We start from the raw sequence: 23,179 nt of genomic DNA, 5'->3' as shown, positions 1-23,179 counted from the left end.
TTATGGTTCCAGTGTCACCAGGATTATTTGACTCAAGAACCGGAGAAAATCCAAAGAAAAGCACCTCTATTTTTTTCTGGGTGATTTCCAACAAAAGCGTAGCGTTACGAAAATGTTTCAAAGTTTGGGCTGGGAATACTTGGGAGAAAGGAGACGGTCTGCTCGACTAAGTGGTATGTTCCGAGCTGTAGGTGGAGAGACGGCGTGCAATGACATTAGTAGAAGAATAAGTATGAGTGGTATTTTTGAAAGCAGGAAACACATTATGAAGAAAAAGTTGGAAGTCGAGAGGAGAAATTAGGGCAAATGTTCGTTTATAGGAGGTGGAACTAGGGATTGGAATAATTTGCCAAGCGAGATTTTCAGTATGTTTCCAAATTCTTTGCAATTGTTTAAGAAAAGGTTAGGTAAACGTTAGATAGGTAATCAGCCACCTGGGTGACTGCCCTAAATGCAGATGAATGGTGATTGATTGATGATCAAAAGTCTTAAGGAAATGACTTCTGCATCTGAAAGGAAATTAAGAAAATATCCAAGTGATGGTGGCGTACATAATTTAGTAGTAATTCGTTGTGAAGATCGATCGACTATCAATCATTAATTCCCCTTTTTAGGTAGAGCTGGTTGTGATGTTGATGATGATTAGGCCTACAGTTTCAAGATTAAATATAACTTGGCAACCATGTCCTAGTAACTCTAATCCGACGAGAGATATGAAGAGGTCCAAGCCTTTCAAGAATGGAGGGCAGAAGGAGGGAAAGAGATATTAATGTCGTGAAAATGAAAGTATTCTTGCAAATTCCATACTGTCAGAATCGGAAGAGAACACCACTGGACCAAAGAAGACTATATCAGACTCAGGGAGGTGCTCTGTGGTTACCAACTTATGCTTCCAAGTTGAGAGTCCCTGGGATTCCCTCTTCTTTATTGTCCTCTTTCGTCGTACGGAGACGGGATCTTTTGACCTGAAGACGTCTTCCTTTTCGATGCAGCGCTGGACGACGTCGACGTCGACTCCTAGTGAGTTCAAGGATGGACTACCTCCAGATATTTCGCTCTTTAACCATATATTTCAGTTCCTTCAGCGACATGTTCATGTTGGAAACTTTGGAGATTATCCATCTCTGTGCTGGTCATCCTCGTCTCCGAGACCCCCTAATTTTTCCCAAGCATAATAGCCTTTCCCAATGAATCATAGCGTTTCATAATTTGTGTAAAATATGACACCTGCAATTTTGTAATTAATTCCTAAATATACTGGTTTGATCTTTTGTATGACCCATGCATTTGTCTTCTTGGCTGTCAAAGGGATACCCAATATCCTTCTGCAACACCAGAGCTCTAATGAATCAGTATACTTCTTATCTCGCTTCCTTGTGGCCCAGCGTTCATAACTATATTATGTAGGTATGGGAAGACTAATGCCTCAATCATTCTGACCCTGGTATGCAAAGATTCATCTGAACACTCGAAGATCTTATCCAGGCCTTTAAAGCTGCTCTTCCAACGGCAAATCTTCGGCGAATTTCAGGTCTGTTTAAGCCACTGGACATGTACTACTGTAGCGCTGAAACACCCGTCCACAAAACGTGACGCTAGTTTGTAACGCTGATATCTTCGTATCTATTGATCCTATCGCCATTATAATTATATCGTTGCAAAGAAGAACTCCGAACCTAATATTGCCAACAAACAAATGTTCTATGACATCACCTGTCACAACAAAATAGCCAACAAATAAAACCCTATTTTAGCGGTCCCTCGCTAGAGGGCAATCGTTATAACTTCGAAACCGTCAGCACGATTTCTAAAAAGAAAATATCGTCTCATCATCATCATAATTATCTAAAGGCGCTTTGTCGCTGCAACCATTGATCTCTTCTCTCTGCGATCCTTTTCATCTCTCCATAACCTTGGCATCCCATCGTCTCAACTACCTCTTCTATGTTCTTCTTCCGTGTTTTCCCTCTGCCTTTCTTTCCCATCACCTTACCTTCGAACAAGTTCTTTATGAAGTTATTATGCTGTAGAATGTGACCGAAAACTGACGCTTTTCTCCTTTTTGTCGTTGTTATTAAATGTCTCTGGGTGTTTATTTCTCTAAGCACTGCTTCATTAGTTTTCTTCTCAATCCAGCTAGTTCTTGTCATCTTCCACCATAGCCACATTTCCACTGCCTCTAGTCGTTTCACGTCGTCCTTCAAGAGAGTCCATCCTTCACAACCGTATAGCAGCACACTCCAAATGAACGTTTTGATAAATAATTTATTTTGTTCAGTATTTAAGGATTTATTAGTTAAGAGCTACTTCTTCTCCTCAAAGGCTTTCTTACACAGGGAAATTCTTCTTTTTATTTCCACAGTGCATCTGTTGTCATATCGTCTGGAAGTCTATAAATAATAAAAATAACAAAGACTTAAAATAATTTCAGTAGGTCATCGGACGTTTCTTTAAAAAAAACCATTTAGTGGAATTTCAGCCCAATTTTCAGATTATCCAACTTTAAATCTCATCAAAGCACGAGAAAAGGTTACTCAACGGCAGATAATGTTACTACATTTCCAACACAATATTATAAAAGCAGCTCTTCAGTAGAATTCAATATTATGGGTTCGGGTTCGCAATTCCGACAGAACAATTCATCGGATGATGTTTCAGTTATAGGGGATTAGCACAAGTCTTTAGCGCCAATTGATTGAAAAGATAATCGGGTCAGATAATATTTTCTATAAATCTTTGTTGTTACAGCGGACCAGCACAGGCAAGTCTTAAGGCGACGATGAGATAAGTCATAGATAGGATTGGGAAAGAAGCATCCGTGACTTTATTTTAAGTCCAGCCTCGGTGTTTACAGGGTGTGAAAATGAGGGAACATGAAAGATCATATTCATGGCTGCTGAGAGGTGGGTTAGAATCCACTATCCCCTGAATACTAGCTAATAGATACGTAACGCTAACCGCGTAACCATTCGTTCGCTGCGTATGATTTATATATTATTATCATAACAATAATGTCCGGCTCCATGGCTAAGTTGTTAGCGTGCTGGCCTTTGGTCATAGGGGTCCCGGGTTCGATTCGCGGCAGGGTTGGTAAATTTTATCATCATTGATTATTTCTCTGGCACGGGGACTGGGTGTATGTGTCGTCTTCATCTTCATTTCATCCTCATCATGACGCGCAGGTCGCCTACGGGAGTCAAATCGAAAGACCTGCACCTGGCGAGCCGAACATGTCCTCGGTCACTCCCGGCACTAACAGCCATACGCCATTTCATTTCATAACAACAATTACTATTATTACTTTACCTGTCCCCATGATTGCAATAAAAACTTTATGGTCTTTGGACAGAGGGTTTCAGATTCAATTTCCGGTCGAGTCATGGTGTTTTAACCGTACTGTCCAAATTCCTAAGGCTCGAAGTCTAGGTGAATTTTCCCTCACTAAAATTCCTGCAACTCACACATCCCACAACACCTTTTCGTACACTACAATGACAAGCAGATAATCCCCGCCTTAAACGGCACGTACGTCTTTGGGAAGATCGGTGGAGGCAGTGTCATTAACTTTACAGGCGTGAAAACATCGTAAATACAATACTTCAAATTCTTCGTTTTCTTCATTATTTACTTGATCATACATTTACAGTTTCTTTATTTGTAAATAGGGGCTGCCTGGCCGAGGCTTTAAAGGCGTGCTCGGTTCGCCCGGAAGGACGTGGGTTCGAATCCCCATCAGGAAGTCGTAACATTTAAGAAACGAGATTTCCACTTCCGGAGGTGCACATAGCCCTGAGGTTCACTCAGCCTACACCAAAAATGAGTACCAGGTTAATTCCTGAGAGCACAGGCAGCCGGGCGTAGAGCTAACCAATCTACCCCATCACGTGTCGCGGTTACCAATGGTGGAAGCCTTTACCTTCCACTCCTCCAAGGGCCTTCATGGCCTGTACGGAGGTGACTTTGTCATTGCCTTTGTCTTATTTATAAATACTAAAAATTGTTTATTTACTTTACCTTATGTTATTTCAACAAATACATTTTAAAATGCAGGGTAATGATAAAAGAAGTATGAGACACACGTTTTTGCGATTACATGTGAACAGCTTATGCAGAAAGCGCCTCAGTCCACATTTTTACAAAAATGAAATTTTCATATCAGCGTATTGTACACTTCTCAGTGCATGTATTCATGCTAATAAGTCTTCCGTCCGGCTTCATGGTAGTCAGTAAACGTAGAGTCGATGAGTACTATTCGAGGATAAAGGTCCTCAGTTACGGACACTGGTCTGTTCTCCACAAAAGCAAGGTACAGCTGTCTATTGGTGATTTGTTCAGAAGGGGTCTCAGTCCGGTAACTAGGTAAAGTTTAGAGTTTACAATAATCAATATTTAATACATTTGATAAGCGTTGCAAAATACATGATTGTGTTAACCTTGGTACTGCACCCTTTATTCCTGGCATGCTCAATTGGAGAGCGAGAGTCTCAAGGGTGGACCGCTCGCTGTCTGGCATAGCTTATTTTTGAACGCAGGGAAAGAAACAATGACTAGCGACAATAATACAAAAAGATTTAAACAACAGGTTTCTGACATTTATTAACACTAGCACTCAATAGCAACTAACAAATTAACATTAAATAAGACTTGATGGTAATTCAAAATTAAATTATTCTCAGCCAGTTCCCTTAGATAAAGCATTTAATTTCTCCGACCCCTTGGAAGTCAAAATATGCTGCAAGTATACAGATTTATATTAGCCTACGAAACAAAAAAATATAAAATTTATATGGGGAGAACTTCCTCTTAGTAATGCCGAAATTATTTACAAGTTGAAAGCAAAACACATCTCAATGAGCTATCTGACTCATAACTGGTCTTAAGCATTTAAATTATCAGATCCATTCCTGTCAACATCCATTACTTCAGAAGAAAATTTAAATTCTTTGAGCAACTGAAATAAGTTATGGTGTCAAGATTTTACAAGAAAAAAAATTTAATCACGTTGTTCTACTTGTGGATAATCTTACATTACATCGTCTCATCAAACGTGAGATCCATCGAATTGGACTAAAAAAAAAGGTATTCGGAAAACATTACTTAATGATGTCTCTATCAGAATTATTTCCATCAAATTGTACTCGTACGATAATTATTTCCACGAAAATTCCTTTAATATTTGACTGAACAACAGGTGATGTTAATCTTTAACATCTGACGCCTTGAGAAAAATTAACATTACAAGCTTTACAATAACTGTGAACTTTGTCCAGACGCATGAAATAATCCCTCCTTATTCATTGGTGTCTGATACTTTGACCTTATCTCAACTTAATTTAAAAAAAATAATACTAAATATTTAACTTTCGATAAGTCAGATCAACTCAAACAACGGTGCTGATAACCTGGGTCCAACATGATGAACACGTGGCCGGGTCAAAACCACATGTCAAAAAACATGACAAGTCACTGAAATTGCTACAATACACACACACAGCACTCACACAACACGAGAATTATTTACATTATTTACAACGAATTCTAGACTTTGAATTTTACATTTTGATTTTTACCCTAGGCACATGAAATATCACGATGACGGTATCGGTTAAAAAATCCATTTACGACTCTCAGAAATGTGATTTAATCTGAGTGATCACTTAGTCAAAGATGACGAAAATTTCACAACGTTGGTCATAATAACATCAGCGGTTGATATCTTGGAAGTATTGTCGTCTACACATACGCACATAGTAAGGTCAAACATTAGCATTTGCATTCATGGTTCATGAGTCACGACGTTATTATTACTTAATTCTACATTTATCAATTAACACGTGATCCATACTTGAATAATTACGTTTTACCACACACGCACGCTTCAAATAAAATTCAATAAATGAATTCAATAATTCAATAAACACCGTAAACGATCCGTCGGGATTCTGCCATATTCCAGGCTAATATTCATCCTAATTGAGCACACATTAACATCTTACGACAAGATCAAGCAATATTTAAACTCATGTCCCTTACTCATTCACTTAACCCGAGGTGGATTATTTTTTTACATCGTTATGCCCTACTCAGGAGCACGGTTGAACTTGTTTAGCTGATGTGTTGGCCTTCTTTTCCTCCCAAAATCTCTTCATCCTCTCTCTGAGCTTCTTCCTTCGTTCTTCTGTCCAAGTTATAGTAGCTCTGGTGTTGGGTTTCTCTTCAAAGTGGTGGTTGTCGATTTTGGTTCTGAATTTACATCTGTGTCCGCCTCTGTGGTGTAGTGGTTATCGTGATTAGCTGCCACCCCCGGAGGCCCGGGTTCGATTCCCGGCTCTGCCACGAAAATTTGAAAAGTGGTACGAGGGCTGGAACGGGGTCCACTCAGCCTCGGGAGGTCAACTGAGTAGAGGTGGGTTCGATTCCCACCTCAGCCATCCTGGAAGTGGTTTTCCGTGGTTTCCCACTTCTCCTCCAGGCGAATGCCGGGATGGTACCTAACTTAAGGCCACGGCCGCTTCCTTCCCTCTTCCTTGCCTATCCCTTCCAATCTTCCCATCCCTCCACAAGGCCCCTGTTCAGCATAGCAGGTGAGGCCGCCTGGGCGAAGTACTGGTCATACTCCCCAGTTGTATCCCCCGACCAAGAGTCTGAAGCTCCAGGACACTGCCCTTGAGGCGGTAGAGGTGGGATCCCTCGCTAAGTCCGAGGGAAAAACCGAACCTGGAGGGTAAACAGATGATGATGATGATGAATTTACATCTGTCCTGTACAATGTCTTCTGAGATGTTGATTTCCGGGAGATCTGTCTCAATTTCACGAAGCCAACTCTTCTTGGTTTTAGACGAAAGGGCCAGGTTGAAAATTCTTTTAGTTAGCCTGTTAGTATTCATTCTGATAATGTGTCCATAAAATTTCAATCGTCTTTTTCGAAAAGTGTGAGAATTTTTTTCAGAATGATAATATATCTCCTGAGATGATTTTTTTCTCCATATTCCATCTATACAAACTGGGCCAAAAATTCTTCGTAAAATTCGTAAGATCCACCACCAATGATTAAGGTTTCTGAGGCATATAACGCTTCAGGTTTGATCACTGTACTGTATTATAGTGTCTAAGTTTTGCATTCCGAGATATTTTTTATTATACCTGTTCCAAGTGATCCTCTATGCTTTCTGTAATTTGGAAATTCTTTATTTGCTTCGCGGTTTGAACCAGAGGGCTATTATTATTATAGCCAACGGCCGTAGCCGTGTTGAAACACCGGATCCCGTGAGATCTCCGAAGTTAAGCAACATTGGGCGTGGTCAGGAGTTGGATGGGTTGCCATGCGCTATTGGTGGGGGTAAGGGAATGGAGGAGAGGAAAGGAACTGGCCACCCTACCGCACGTAAACTCCGGCTCAGGAACACCTCTGCGGAGGTTCGGACCTGCCTTTGGACAGAATAACCCTTACCTTACTTATTATTATAATTATAATTATTATTATTATTATTATTAGATGTGCTAGATATTGAATTTACGTAAACCAGGGTTCGACAATAAGCCAGATGACACTAACGCGCGTTAAATCCAACAGGAAGAAAATTTACATTGAAATCCAGCGTAACAAACATGCCGTAAATCTGTCCCACATGGCTTCCACATTGAAAATATTTTCAAAATTAATTTGTTATTTATCCATGAGGACAATGATTTTTAAATAACACTAGACTGCTAAATGAGACATTTGGAGTAATCATAGAAGACACGCGCACATCCTAGCTACTCTAATAGAATCCAATAATCACTCACACAACTTGAAAACACTACCATTTCCCATGTGAAAGAAGGATGAAAATAGTAACTACTTCTGCAAATCTAAAAGTAATACTACCACTAATGACTAAGTAAGCATTATTTCGACAAAGATGAACAGATAAAACATTAGAAAAGGGTTACTTAAATGTATGATGAACGTCGATCTCTGCCGATGATCTGGAATTACTGGATCACATGTTGTTTGTTATCTGCTTCCTTCGTTATCTCGCCATGTTAGATGTCGCCTACATTTTAGTACACTATCGCAGCAGTGAAGTCCAACGCAGAAATACTGTAGATCTCCTCTTCAGATCGTTGAAACATCTTGACGAACTCCAATAACCACGTGGCGATCCTCTTATTTCTTCCAGCACGGTGAAGGCTGAAGCTGACACAAATTTTTAGAAGATATTCCACACACAAATACGTCGAGTTTTAGAGAAGAATAACACGTAACTTAGCCTGTGAAAAGCTGCCAGACCCGTTGACTAATATACTACAGTATAAGAAGGTAGTTGATTTGTACTGCCGTCGAGTAGAACTATTGCCGAGTCCAGTGACAGAGTGTCTGCGTCGTGAAATCCAAGAAGAATGCAAGTACGAGCCAGTAGAACACATACGTAGAGCGCGAATAATTAAGAGTAAGAGAGCGTTTGTTCTGAAAACTTGGGTATTTAAGCATTTCTCAAGGTGAGTGTGTCTCCACATTGACTCGTAATTTGCCGTCGTCTTACACCTGATAGGTCATTACAATTCTCGGAAGTACTCTCACTCAAAGATTCTGGCACGCGTACTTCACCTTGCAGTGGACTTGGACGTTCCCAGTGGGTCACGTGACACAGCTAACCGGTCGATTAAAAATCAATACTTTGCTCTCGGCTGGTGAGAATCGGTTCCGTACATGCGCGCACGTCCCTATAACCCAGGACTGGAAATATATCACCCGTACTAATGAAATAATAGCCTCTTACTTGAATACACAATAAAATGTTTATTGAAGGCCAAATTTGCAGGGTACAGTACTTTTGTAATATTTTCTCTGTTTGCCTATAAATCTTTGTCATTTGTGCAGGAGGGAGCTTAATCCAGTGACTTTTACAGATCCTAACTGGAAATTACGTAGTTGAATATCGACATATTCTTAATCCATGACTGAGCTGTAACCTACCTAATGCACCTGTTTTAAATGTGATCCTTTTAATGTACAGTCAAAAATAGTAACAGACGCTTTACGTCGTGTAGAAACAACTATAGAAGTACTCCCAGTTGTAAGTGAGGCAGTAGAAGAAACTAAACCTAGCTGTAGCAGTACATAGACAAGTGAGTTGGAGACAGTAGCAAAAGGTGAAGAGACAATGATAGAGAAATCAGAAGAAAACGATAAAACGCCGGAAGAAAGAGAACTATAATTGAAAACTTCCATGAATCTCTCGTTGGAGGCCATCTGAAGTACAATGTACATTGGAGAGGATAAAGCGATATGCAAATTGGCCTGGAATGAGACGAGATGTAGAAGATTACATTATAAAATGTGAATCTTGCCAGAAGAATAGTGACACAACCTTATACTCGGATGAGTATGAAAATAACGGGTACACCCCATGATGTAATGGGAAAAATTGCGTAAGATTTAATACGGCCTTTACCAGAAATAGAGAGCAAAAATCAGTATAGTCTAACATGCCAAGATCTGCTATCAAAATATTGGGTATCAGTAGCTATACCGAATCAAGAGGCCGAAACATTAGCAAAAACGTTAATGGATAGTGTAATTTAAATATATTGTATACCAAGTACCATTCTTACATATCAAAAAACAAATTTTTTGAGTGATTCATGAAGAATCTGTGTAAACTTCTTCCTGTAAATTAGGTACAATGCCACAGCTTATAGACCAGAATCTAATGGATCAGTTGAAAGATCACACGCCAGTAACACTGAGTACTTGAGGCATTATGTAAGCCATGACCAGAGTAATTGGGATTCATTTTTGGCATCATCAGTGTTTGTACATAAAACAACGATGAGTACGACCACGAGATACACTCCATTTGATTAATGTTTGGAATAACAGCAACTATACCAGGTTTATTAGAGAGGAATCCTGAAACAATAAATTATAATGAAGAAGAGAGCATGTTAGAAAGTTAAAGAACACTCTCCAAGAAAGCCACGAAATAGCCAGAAAAACGCTTATTCAATCAAAAGAGAAAGCAAAAGAAGCATAAGACAAGAAAATACATGAAGTTACATTTAGAGTAAAAGACAGAGTTTTAGTGCATGATGAATCAGTGAGGAGAGGTAGGTCGAAGAAACTATCAGTCCAATGGATAGGGCCGTATACGATTGTAAAGACTGAGGGAGTAAATTGCATTCTTTAAAGGAGAAGAAATAAGGATATGAAAGTACATATGAATAGATTAAAGTTGTTCTTGTAGAAACTGTATTAGGAGAACTTAAGATTAATTGAGTTAACAAACAGGTACACATGTATTCATTTTCAGAAATTTGAAAATGATGTGGACGATCTTCACATTAGTATTGTGGACAGCGATGTGTTGCATCAGGGGAAGCTAAACGTTTGACTACCAGATAAAAGAATATAAGAGGACTCCAGGAATTTATTATGATCATGTTGGATCAGCACAACATTATAGTACTACATGGAAGTTAGTAACATACGTAAATATCAGTAGATGTGTAAGGAATTAAATGAAGAGGAAAGTCATACTTGTATGAGAGAGATTCAAATGATTAAAATTAGATCAGAGTCATTAAAGGAGACTTGGTCACTCCTTAAGCAAGTAATTAAAGTGGATCATGAGGAACGAGTACGACAAAAGAGAGGAGTATTTAATTTTATTGGTGTATTTGCTAAAGCGTTATTCGTAACGTTAGATGAAGCAGATACAGAATTTTACAAAGAGAAAATTAGCAAGCTAGAACAGAAACAACTAGGTATGTTAAAACTGGCAGAGAATCAGATGACAGTAGTGATATCTACATTTCAAACGATTAATTCAACGTTATATCAGGTAACATTAAATGAACAGAGACTCAAAGGAACTCTTAAAGAAGTTCAGCAGCATATGAATAATGCGACTGTTCAGATTCAGAAACTATTCATGAAAGACTCACTGAGAATAGCAATCAATAGACATTTTATTGAACTAGAAAATTGCATAAACCAAGTTAAAAAACAGTACGGTATATTTCTGAGAATGGTAACAAATGCACAGAATGGCGTAATTCAACCTGAAGTTATCAGCCCTTCTGGATTAGTTAGATATGTTCAGTAATCACAAAATAGTTTTCCAAATGATGCTTATTTACCAGTGGCTCTTAGCACGACTAATAGCGATAAGTTATTAAAAATATCTGAAATAAGTATTTTTATTTCCAGAGATGTATTGAGTTATGTAATTCAGACCACTTTGGTGAATAATAATTTGTATGTGTATAAGTTGGTATACCCAACTACTGTAAATAAAAGTAAGACAGAGTATATTTCCATTGATACACGTAATGATTACTTGTTAATAGATAATGCTAAACAGATGTACCAATTAATGGACGAGAACGAGATAAAAGAGTGTAAATCCTTATCGGATGAATTTAGAATTTGTAAACAAGTCCCTGCTTTAATGTTCACTCATGCTACTCAAGAGTGCGTAGTTAGACTAATGCAATCTAATGTGATTCTAATTGATTGCATAAAAATATAATTAATTTAGAAAATTTAAGTGGATACCATTAGAGGATAAAGTCAATGGATGTATGTGGCACCATATTCAGGGGAGGTAACAGTAATGTGTAGCACAACAGATTTCAATGATAAAATTATACAAGGAGTAGGTATTATATAATTTTTGAACCTTGTAAATGCTTTAGTACGAATACAAAAAATGTAAGTCGTACAGTTATAAAAAGTAATACTTTTAAGGATATTGCACCCGATATTCCCATAGAATATTTTTGTTGTGAACACTTAGGATCAAGTATCACTTTAGAAACATTACATCTTGAAAATAAACTACCATTAGTAAATATATATTAACGCATACAACAGATTTGAATATTATGCAAGTCATATAGTTAAAGAAGTAGAAGAATTAAGAGAGGAGCAAGAAGATGCGATAAGAAGAAACCCCAAAGAGTATCGTACGAATTTCTTACAACATTTAGGAATTGGTAAAGTGTTAGTGATAATGTTATGTTTTCGTTTTAAATATTGTAAATTGTATAAACAATTTAAGAAATGTCAAGGTTATAGTGATTGTTGTTCCAAAATCTTTTTTTAAACAAACTATTGTGAATAAGAGTAAAAACCAATGCAACTTTCCAAAGATTCAAAACGCCGAGTGTTGTGCGTGAAAGTGAATTGAGATACACGGGAGGACGTACAAAGTCCTTTAGCGAGCATTAGAGACTGCGGAATATCTCATGAAAGTGAAAGTGCAATTGTGTTATCTCAGAAAGCAAGTGGAAAAAGATGACGTTGTGAATCTAGATTGTTCTGAGACCACATCTGTAAATAGAGTTGGAATTAAGTCTCACAGAACAAAGTACTATTAAAAGTCTCAAGAAGAGGCTATTGAACTTTATTAAAAGGAGTGTTGAAGAAGAGCGTTTATGGAAGTAATGCAAATAAGTGAATCATAATGTCAGTAAGTATTGGATAAATAAAACATTTTGACATTTGAGTTTTATTGTTGGGTAAGTACTAGAGGTAAATGTACAGATGTTATTAATGCATTTAAAGTATTGTCAGAGATTGTACTACCGAAAAATGATGATGTATTCTGTGAAATAATAGAGTATGCTGTACACTTTCCCTTGTGCAAGAAAAGTATGAGAAATGTCAAAGTGTGAGGTGTAAAAAGTTTATAATGTAATGAAAGAAAGGATATAATGTAATGAGTATGAAATACGTATTTTAAACATTTAATGCATTGGTGGCAAAACGTTGGCTTTGAGATCACATCTGTATATAGAGTTCGAATTCTCACAGAACAAAGTACTATTAAAAGTCTCAAGAAGAAACTATTGAACTATTGAACTGTTGACCAAGGGGGAGGTGTTCTGTCGGAAATGCGAACCTGAGCCCATGAATATTAAGTTATACAGAGTTATATTGTAAAGAAATGGAAAATCACGAGGTGAAGTTAAGATTGCCGTAACCAACAGCAATACTACCGTGTATTTATGATTGCTGTAATAAGCGTCAATAGAGAGAGAGAGAGAGAGAGAGTGATTGGAAGTGACGCGGCTCGCATGGTGCGTGTGAAACTTACTAGTAAACGAGAGTATCGCAACTATTGGAAATAGGCGGCATTTAAGAAATCATAGGAGTTCTAGCAGGAATGTTTTCGTGTTGACAAATACGAGAAATCACTGAGAAAACAGGATGATTACAATTATGAGATAGACCGCTCACGTACGCGTTATGAGGAGTATAAAAGGGGACCAGATTCCGAGGAGATTCCGAAGACAGTTCCGGTAGAATCATGTAGTTACTGAAGGAGGTTCTGCCGCGCCGCGCTCGTGACAAGGAGACTCATCTGTGAACCCGTATCACCGTATACGTAAGGCTCACCTATTCTTCTAAATTAATAAGACGAGTAGTAAAGTAATAAGTTTTGGTCTTTGAATATAGTAACGCGTCAGGTAGAACGCGAGTAAAAGGACAGTAGTCCGTGGTTTTCTGTACCTAACCAGAGACATTGACTTCAAGTGTATATAATTGTAAATACTTCAAGTAAGAAATAATATATATTGACGAAAAAGAGGAATAGTCCTTTCTCAACTTAGTATTCACCGAGAAATCTACCCACCTAAACATTAGCTGACCACAAAGCGTCATCCGCTCGGCCGCACGACAGAATGACCGAGTGAGTTAGTTGCATAGTTCAAGCATGCGGCAATCGGTGGTTTCGAACTACACCATCGGAAGCTGTGAGGATGGTTTACCGTGGTTTCCCATTTTAACACCAGAAGAATAGTAGATCTGGCCCTTCCCTATTACATCGAACCCGAAAAAAGGAAAATAAACTTTTCTGAGTTGGTGCGACGTTAAAACCACTACCAAATTTAAATAAGTGGATGAACCAATGAATGGAAGGAAAGTAACCAAGCATGTTATCTATTAGATAATTAATGTATCGGTTATTTCACCAGTTGGTTATTAAATAATAATTAATTGGAAAGAAAATAATCATTCAATTTTAGATGACCATTTGGCTCGTTATTCTAATTCAAGAAATGAGGCTGTGAACGACTTTATTTGCCCAGTAAAACATGTCACCATCACTGCTCTACCTAATTCAATAAACTTCTCTGGAAAGTAATTAGGTCGTCCTTTAACGCTTGTAAAGTAATTATGCAGCCTGAGCATTGCTCCAGATGTCGTAAAAGTATTCTCTTTGACAGAGAACATGAGGGCAGAGGATATAGCTTTCTGGGGTTTCATGAACCCTATTTATAGGCAGATAAATTTTACTACCATTGCTTGGCTAAACATCGGTACCAGGGGAGTATCAGTTTACTGCTTATAAAATTAACTCTGCAAATATAATGTGTGGTAGTCATATTGGAAGAGCCCCCGTAGATACCGTTCACTGTTTTAGGTCCCAACTGTCCACTTGGAAAGACAAGAACAACCATTTTTTGTCTAAGCACATTTATTTTACAATAATTAGGGTAATTAGGTACTCGTTCGGTGAAAGAAGATATGAGTAGTGGTTTGATTTTGGAGTGATTATGTTACCTGTGTTTCGGCCTTAACTTTACGATTCCAGTGAATGTTTTGTGGAAATATAGAGGACTTTTAATTATAAATTTCATGAAAATATTAATTAGTATTTAATAAACAAAATAATAATAATAATGAAAATCCGCAGTCTGTTTCTTGTCATTCGACCGGGTCAGGAATGGAATGAATGAAGCCCCATCTAGCGGCGAGGATAGGAATTGTGCCGGCTGCCGAAGCCTGTCGCACTCCACTGAGGCAATGAATAATAATGATGATAATAATAATAATAATAATAATAATAATAATAATAATAATAATAATAATAATTGTACCGGTTGGTACACCTATACGTCGCACATTTGAATTTTCCGCCTTAAAGTACTCCTCTGCAGCTGAAACTCTGAACTTTAAAACTGAATAAATTCAACCGTTTATCAGAAGATGTCACTGTGTTAATTTCGAATGGTTTTTGTTTACTAATTATCAAAAAGTGTGGACATTCTCTCACAGATGTCTCTACCAAAAACTATGATCATGCACCCTGGTGCGAAGTGAAGGAACTTTTCTTGAAGATATTTTGTATTCATAAGTTTGTTCTTTACTAAATGTTGTTCTTTCATTTGTGGGTTGGCAATATTAATCTTTCTTTCCGCCAGTTTTGAAATTAGCCAATCGTAAATTTCATTAATTTTCAGCCAATGGCGTCTTTCTTCCCCAATGTTGAAGTGTAACTGTAAGCTACCCAATAAACGACTGTGGGTGTGTCTTAATCATTCATGAAAGGTCTCGAATCTTCCCCGAGAGTATAAAACTGCTGATTTTCCTGGCTCTCGGCCACTCGTACAACATCTAGCTTAGTGTATGGAAGTATAGCAGGAGGCGGGAAGCGCCTCTTTCTTCCGCCAGCGGCTCTTCTACAAGGTAATGGCCTTTTAACATCTTCATTTCTTGCTAGCTCAGCAGTTTAGCCCTCGGGGAAGGTCCGAAACGTTTTTAATTGCAACCTACCTCTCTAAAAATGTAACTTAGTGCCGGCTTATGTAAAAATTTCTCATTACTTTAACTATAAATCGGGGATAGAGAGTGCTTTACGCTCTCGAGCTCCCCTTCATTTTGAGTTGAGGTGACTACGTTTTCATAACCGATTTTCTACTCTTAATGTATTAAAATTTTCTTATACGAGTCACCTTCCTAGTGTGGGAATAGCCCCTGTTTAATTGGCCTAGTGCCCCTTAGGTTTTAACAAGTATTCATGTAGGAGCGCAAGTACACGCCTCCATTCTTTCTGCGTTTAGGGTCATTTAAGTTAACCTGTTAATTTTCTATTTAGGCCCAGTAGGCTGGGTACTAGATACCCCTGTTTCATTATAAGTTGTGCCTTGATGGCAATCATGTGTAAAAGTCTGGTATTGCCTTTAATAGGCTTGAAAAATTGAGAGCGGCTCAGCTCTTGCTTGTGTTTGAAAAGTGCCTCTGGGAGGCTTGAGGTTATAAGTTGGGAGCAAATGCTCTTTGAAAGAGGGGTTTTCTGCCCTTTGGTTATTTGTGGTTGTCAGCTGAGAGCTCAGAAATTATAAACTTGGGGCTCGAAGCCCAGAATTTGTAAAGACCCCCTAACTTGTGCTTTCTTTTGTAGAGTTATAATTGTACCTGATTTTTCATTGTTATTTCACCGAGTGAAAATTTGTTAAATCTTGTTGTCTGTTGAAAATATAACCTTTATTTAAATTTTAATTAATCTTTCGGCCTTGTAGTTAGACCCATTCCAGCCCGCACCTTCTTTCACCTCTGCCTTCCACGTGTTACGGAGTTAATAATAATAATAATAATAATAATAATTGCTTGTGGCCTTCGGAGGGGCGTGGTGCAAGTCTTTTTATTTGACTCCCGTAGGTGACCTGCGCATCTCCGGCAAGGAGCATAATGAATTTGTTTTCTATGTCTCCTTCAGTATGTATAGGTTAATAATAAGATTGGAAAATGCTTTTGTATCTAGAGAAAATGATGACTGAATTATGATGGAGTTAGGCCAAGGAAGCATCACGCGTATGCCGCTGACGAAGAGGTGATTAGCGACTGCGAGGAAGAGGACCGCATATGTTTCATGGGCCTGCTAAATGAAAGAAAATATTCGATGGTCATCCAAGCCTCTTAAGAAGGCTGGAAATGAAAATCCACAGAGTGTTTCCAGTCATTCGACCGGGTCGGAATGTAATGAATGAAGCCCCAATCTAGCGGCGACGATAAGAATTGTGCCGGATGCCGAAACCTGTCGCACTCTTCTGGGCCAATTATTAATGACTGACAGATGAAATGAAATGATAGTGTTGCTGGAATGAAAGATGAGAGGGAAAACTGGAGTACCCGGAGAAAAGCATGTCGAGCCTCCACTTTGATACGAAAACTGGAAGGAGATGTGTTTATTAGACCCCGTTCTCAAACCGAAAAGCTCATGGAAACAACATCCGATGCTTTGGAATTTTTAAACGTTGTTTGGATAATATAGCTCATTTCACTCAAAACGAAATCATTGCATAGCGGGTTGAACATGAAGCTGTCCAACGATATCATGGAGATACCTACGCAGATTTTGATTTTATTGCTGTTAAATGTATGACTTTTGAAAATAATATTTTGTGAATGTTCGTTAAGCAGTACTCCCATAAGCTTTAATATTCGGTCACAAGTCTTGTTTTGTCGAGATTATTTTCGTGTTGTAGAAGTTAAGAAAGTAAATTAACCAAATAGATAAAAGGGTACTTTATATTTGTATATTTATTTATTATTATCTTGTTCAGTGACTGGACCGTCCCAGCGAACACACTGTCCGAGCTCACACAGAGCAGGGGAAGTAGCAAGTTCCCATGATTCCAAGCGCGCACCGCGTGAGGCGCGCCGCAATCAAAACGATAATCCCGCGAATCATATTGGTCCAGCAAATGCGTAACAATCGGAATGAGGTATTTGAATTAAATTTGCCTGGTAACTTCCACAGTTAGGCAACAGTTCCAACAATGGCCGATAATGCAGATAACGGCTCGATACACAAGCAGAAATGCCAGATGAATAAATAAATACTCTTAGATGCTTTCAAGTTGTAATTCCATTATGCCAAATAAATATTAGTTCCAATTTTCACGTCACAATAATAATAATAATAATAATAATAATAATAATAATAATAATAATAATAATAATAATAATAATAATAATAATAATAATATTTGATCCTTGAGTTTTGAACCTTCCCCTCACTTTTTTATCTGTTTGATCAGCTACATCTTCTGTAAACAGTATTAGCTACCTCTCCTTGCTAATCTGTCGTTATTGGATCTGCTAACTGATGTCTCGCATACTACGCTATCTAGGCATTGAACTATAAACTGCCGTTTTCCTCCTTTCCCCATAGATGGCTCTGAACTAAAGGGAAGATTTTTACCTCCATTGAGTAATAGTTTGCCATAGGTTGGCCATCGTGTAATAAGTATCTTTTGCCTCCATTCCTTTATAACTACAAGCCACGCCTCCCCTTAGTTATCAATAAGAGCCCATCCCTGGGTCTATACAAACTGAGGCAGTTGTTCCTTGAACTTTGTATTGGAATCGTCGTTAGGGGCTAGAAGGACTTGCTGTGATTGTAAAGCGGGCTTGCCCGGCTGAGGCTTGCATAGAGGGACAAAGAGTCATGACGGTAAGACTCTAAAATCAACTCGGGAGTTTTTAAAGGGGATGATGGGAGGACGTAATTTTTCTTAGCGTGTGAATTCATAGGCGGTGCTTCATTTTATGGAATATAAGGTGTTGTGTGTGTGTACCCTCGAACCCCCTTCTGTAATTTGATTTTTCAATGACTAGTTTCTAAAATTGGTTGTCACCTTTCAGTAGCTAATTATCCTAGTCACTCTTCACAGGCGATCTGCCGCTTAGATTTTAACCGGCCTTATTTCTAATAGAATAGCCTAGTTGTACCGGCATCCTGGCCGTTTGTGATTAACGGCCTATCAAACTAACCTTTTCTAGTTTTTATTTTCTATTTTTATGGCCGTTTAGCATGGGTTTGCGCCCCTGTAATAGATATCCGTAAGACGAGAAAGTTAAACGGGACCAATGTCGTTTACTGTGCATTCTGGAACCCTTCTGGTTATTTTCTTTCAGGTTGTGAGTTTCACAAACAGGAAAAGTCCTTTCAGTTTTAATTACTGCGTTGAGGGGTGAAAGTTCCTTTTGGGGATCATTGTAAGTATCTAGGTGTTAATATAAGGAAAGGTCTTCATCGGGGTAATCACATAAATGGGATTGTAAGTAAAGGGTACAGATCTCTGCACATGGTTATGAGGGTGTTTAGGGGTTGTAGTAAGGATGTAAAGGAGAGGGCATATAAGTCTCTAGTAAGACCCTAACTAGAGTATGGTTCCAGTGTATGGGACCCTCACCAGGATTACCTGATTCAAGAACTGGAAAAATCCAAAGAAAAGCAGCTCGATTTTTTCTGGGTGATTTCCGACTAAAGAACAGCGTTACGAAAATGTTTCAAAGTTTGGGTTGGGAAGAATTGAGAGAAAGAAGAAGAGCTGCTCGACTAAGTGGTATGTTCCGAGCTGTCAGCGGAGAGATGGCGTGGAATGACATTAGTAGACGAATAAGTTTGAATGGCGTTTATAAAAGTAGGAAAGATCACAATATGAAGATAAAGTTGGAATTCAAGAGGACAAACTGGGGCAAATATTCATTTATTTGAAGGGGAGTTAGGGATTGGAATAACTCACCAAGGGAGACGTTCAATAAATTTTGAATTTCTTTGATATCATTTAGGAAAAGACTAGGAAAACAACAGATAGGGAATCTGCCACCTGGGCGACTGCCCTAAATGCAGATCAGTATTGATTGATTGATTGATTGATTGATTGATTGATTGATTGATTGATTGATTGATTGATTGATTGATTGATTGATTGATTGATTGATTGATTGATTGATTGATTGATTCTTGCTCTCGAAGTTTGGCCGTGCGGAAAGAGAAGCATTGTGCTTCCTGTGGTTTCCATTTCTTTTGTTAATTACCTCCCTTGTGGGTTTAAGTACATTTTAAGTTTTTCAATTATGTAAACTTTAATGGCCTTCGCATTTGATTTGTATGTTTTATATTGTCCAGAAATATCCGGTAAAATACTTCATCATGTTAATTGTTATTAAATATAAGCCTAAATTCTTTATCTTGTTAATTGGGCTTGTTCTCTGCTGAATTTTGAACACTAAATCTATTCATATTATATTTGATTACCTTAATGATTTTGTATTTCTATTTTTGAGAGCAAGAACCCAAAGAAAAAAGGAAATGTGAAATAAAATTAACGTGAAATCTTTAATACTTGTGCTTTCTGTGTCCATATTCAGGCCCTCACTCTTTTTCCCTGCTACCCGGCAATATCCGGAATAATAATAATAATTGTACCGGGCGGTACACCTCCACGCCGCTAATTCAAAATGTGCGCCAGTTGAAACTCCTCTGCTGGAGGAAGTCTGAACTTTATTGACGGTATTTTTCTACTTTCTCAGAAGATGTCACTACCTGGAAATTTTGGAGTTTTAGAACTGTGTCATTTTTGATGTGTTTTTGTTTTGCTTGAAGTAAGAAGTGTGAACTTTCTCTTCTAGAGGACACTACTGAAGATCGACAATAGTGCACCCTGGTGGGAAGTGAAAGAACTGTTTTTTTTGGAGAAAATGTAATTTCAAAAGTTTGTTCTTTGCTAAATTTCTTTCAGTCATTAGTTAAGTTGGCAATATTAACCCTTTCTTTCCCCTTGTTTTAAATCTAGCCAATCCCGAATTTCTTAACTTAATTTTCCACCAATAATGTGTTTCTTCTTCATCTTGTGTAGGGGTTTCTCTTTTTTCTCCAATAAAGTGACTGTGGGCGGGTGTTCTCATTCCCCTAACGCCTAGAACCTTCCGCGAGAGTATATCAACTGCTGATTTTTGGGTCTCTGCGCCACTTCTGTTCCATCTTTCAGTGTGTAAAGTACATAGCAGGGGGCGGGAAGCGCCTCTTTCTTCGGCGACAGTCAACAACCAGGTAATGGCCGATTAATTACTTCTTTTCTTGCTTGCTCAGCAGTTTAACTCTCGGGGCGGGTCCGAAGTTTTTCCATTATGTAACCTTCCTTAAAATGTAAAGAAACTTGTATCTATTCCATCTTTTAAACTGCATATCGGGATAGAGAGTGCTTAACCCTCTCGAGCTCCCAATCATATTGTTTTGAGGTGAACTTATTTTTTCTTAACCTATTCTTCGTTAATGTAATGTAAATTGGTCTTCTCTAATTCACCTCTGTAGTATGGGATTAGCCCTTGCTTTAACGGCCTAGCGCCAAGTAGGTTTTAAATAAAGTGTATTAGGAGTGCGGAGAGCCTCCTTTCAAGTTGGTATTTTAGAGGCCATGTAATTTTCCTTTTTTAATTAATAGGCCTCAGTAGATTGGGTATTTTACCCCTGTGTTTATGTCCGTTGAGGACAGCTTGAAGGTGGAGTTTGGTGTGGCCTGGGAGAGGCTTACAGTTGAGAGCGAGTGGCTCTTTTTTTCGAAAACTGAGTGTTGTATGCCTCGAGGAGGCTTTACTGTGTAATTTGGAGCAAGTGCTCCAGGGTTTGATTGGGGTCTTCTGCCCCGTTGTTGAAATTTGTATATCGTAAAGTTGGGCTAGTTGCTCAAGAATTGTGTTTTCAGGGCTCGAAGCCCAAATCCTGTAAATACTGTAATTGTACCTTGTGGTCTTGCTACTCCGTACCTGCCATTCTTGTTATTTCTGAATTTTGGAAAGAAAATATAACCTTGTTAAATTTTACATTAACTTTGATTCCTTAGTTTGAGACCCGTTCACGCCCGCACCTTCTTTCACCTCTACCTACCACTAAAACTCGGTAACAATAATAATAATAATAATAATAATAATAATAATAATAATAATAATAATAATAATAATATCATCATACTTTCATTGCCGGTTGGGTGCCACCATTCTACATAGAGCTGTGGTTGAAGCAGATCTAAACTGTACCCCTTTGAGTTTATGTGAACACCACAGAAATATAAACGACAGGGACATTCTACACATGGAGATGATAGAGAGATGGGCTAGTAAAAACCTTATTGGAAGGTACTACAGCTAGAGCAATGACGATTTCAATTTCATGGCTATATAGGGGAGAGTTATTTCCATAAACTCAGGGATTCAACCAAGCAAGCCAAGGTAAAGTAATATCAACTAAGAGTTATAGGAAACACATCTTTAAAGACGCTACTACTAAGAATGGCGAGTGCAGGAAATGCAATATCAGGCTGGAAACCAGTTATCACACCATCAGCAACGGCAGATTACTAGCACCAACATCACACACTGGCGGACATAATACACTCCAAGAAATTGCCCTGACCCGATCTTTGATCCAGAACAAGGTTCCTTACTAAAAATATCCCACACTAAGTATACTGGAAAATATTAAACTCAACTGAGGTCGAACGATACGAACAAATAAAACAACTCCGCACAATAGACCAGACAGAACACAAACAAACGATAGGAATCAACACACTTATCTCATTGATATCACTATCCCTAATGACCACTATATGAGACAGAAATACAGGGAGAAAATCTACAAATATATTCCTCTGGCTATGGAAGTAGCAAGGATCTGGAAACAAGACAGAGTGACAATTCTTCCTGTTTTGCTTTCTTCCACTAGTTTTACACCAGAATCATTGTAAGGCAACTTAAAGATACTACAGCTCCCCCTTTGCACTCACAATATGACACAAGAGGCTGTAATTTTCAACACCTGCAACATCGTGGGAATATTCCTGAATGATCACTACAGATTATAAGTAGAAAAATCTGCAAGATCTATAGCGAAGAGAATAATGAAGACACATATTGTAAATTTATGTCAGTTATAATTAACTTCTCTTTCTTATAATAAATGTATTGAAATATGAACTATATGACCAACTATAAAGTTGTCAAAACGATATATTAAAAAGGTTTACTAAAAACAGCTGTGTTCACTCCGTCATTGCTTATTACTGGGCTGATTTTCTTTATTAGTATTTTATTTTCTTCAGATTTACATGCCGGTAAATCATCAAGCATTGATGGGCATCTGAGTTCAATCAACTTTGAGTAATCTTAAAATCAAATAACTAAATGAGCACTCCAGTAATTGCAGGCGAAGGCTTAACCTAGTCCGCAATACATTATTTAGTGGGTTACACACAGTTAATGAGTAATACTTTTACGTAAAGTCAACGGCAAGCTAAATTATTAAAAATTACGGCTACTATAGGCAAACCTGCGATTTCAAATGAACTTAGTATTATGAGTTAATACTATATCGTCGCTTCACCGGTAAAACGTTGTATTTCACAAAGCTCTTCCTACCAATTATTCTTCTTAAGACTGGTCACGCCTCCCAGCCACGTACGGATATGCAGTCCATCAGAACAATTTTCGTTGTGTTTATTTTCCTATGCCCATGTGTAAAGGAAAATGAACCTTACTGTACCGTACTGTAGGAATGTACGTTTGCATTACGTATTTTCGCACTCCTAGTGTATAATGCATGTAAGGTTCATT

The sequence above is a fragment of the Anabrus simplex genome, chromosome 7, assembly GCF_040414725.1.
Source record: "Anabrus simplex isolate iqAnaSimp1 chromosome 7, ASM4041472v1, whole genome shotgun sequence".
NCBI lineage: Eukaryota > Metazoa > Arthropoda > Insecta > Orthoptera > Tettigoniidae > Anabrus > Anabrus simplex.
This window is presented reverse-complemented; position numbering follows the sequence as displayed.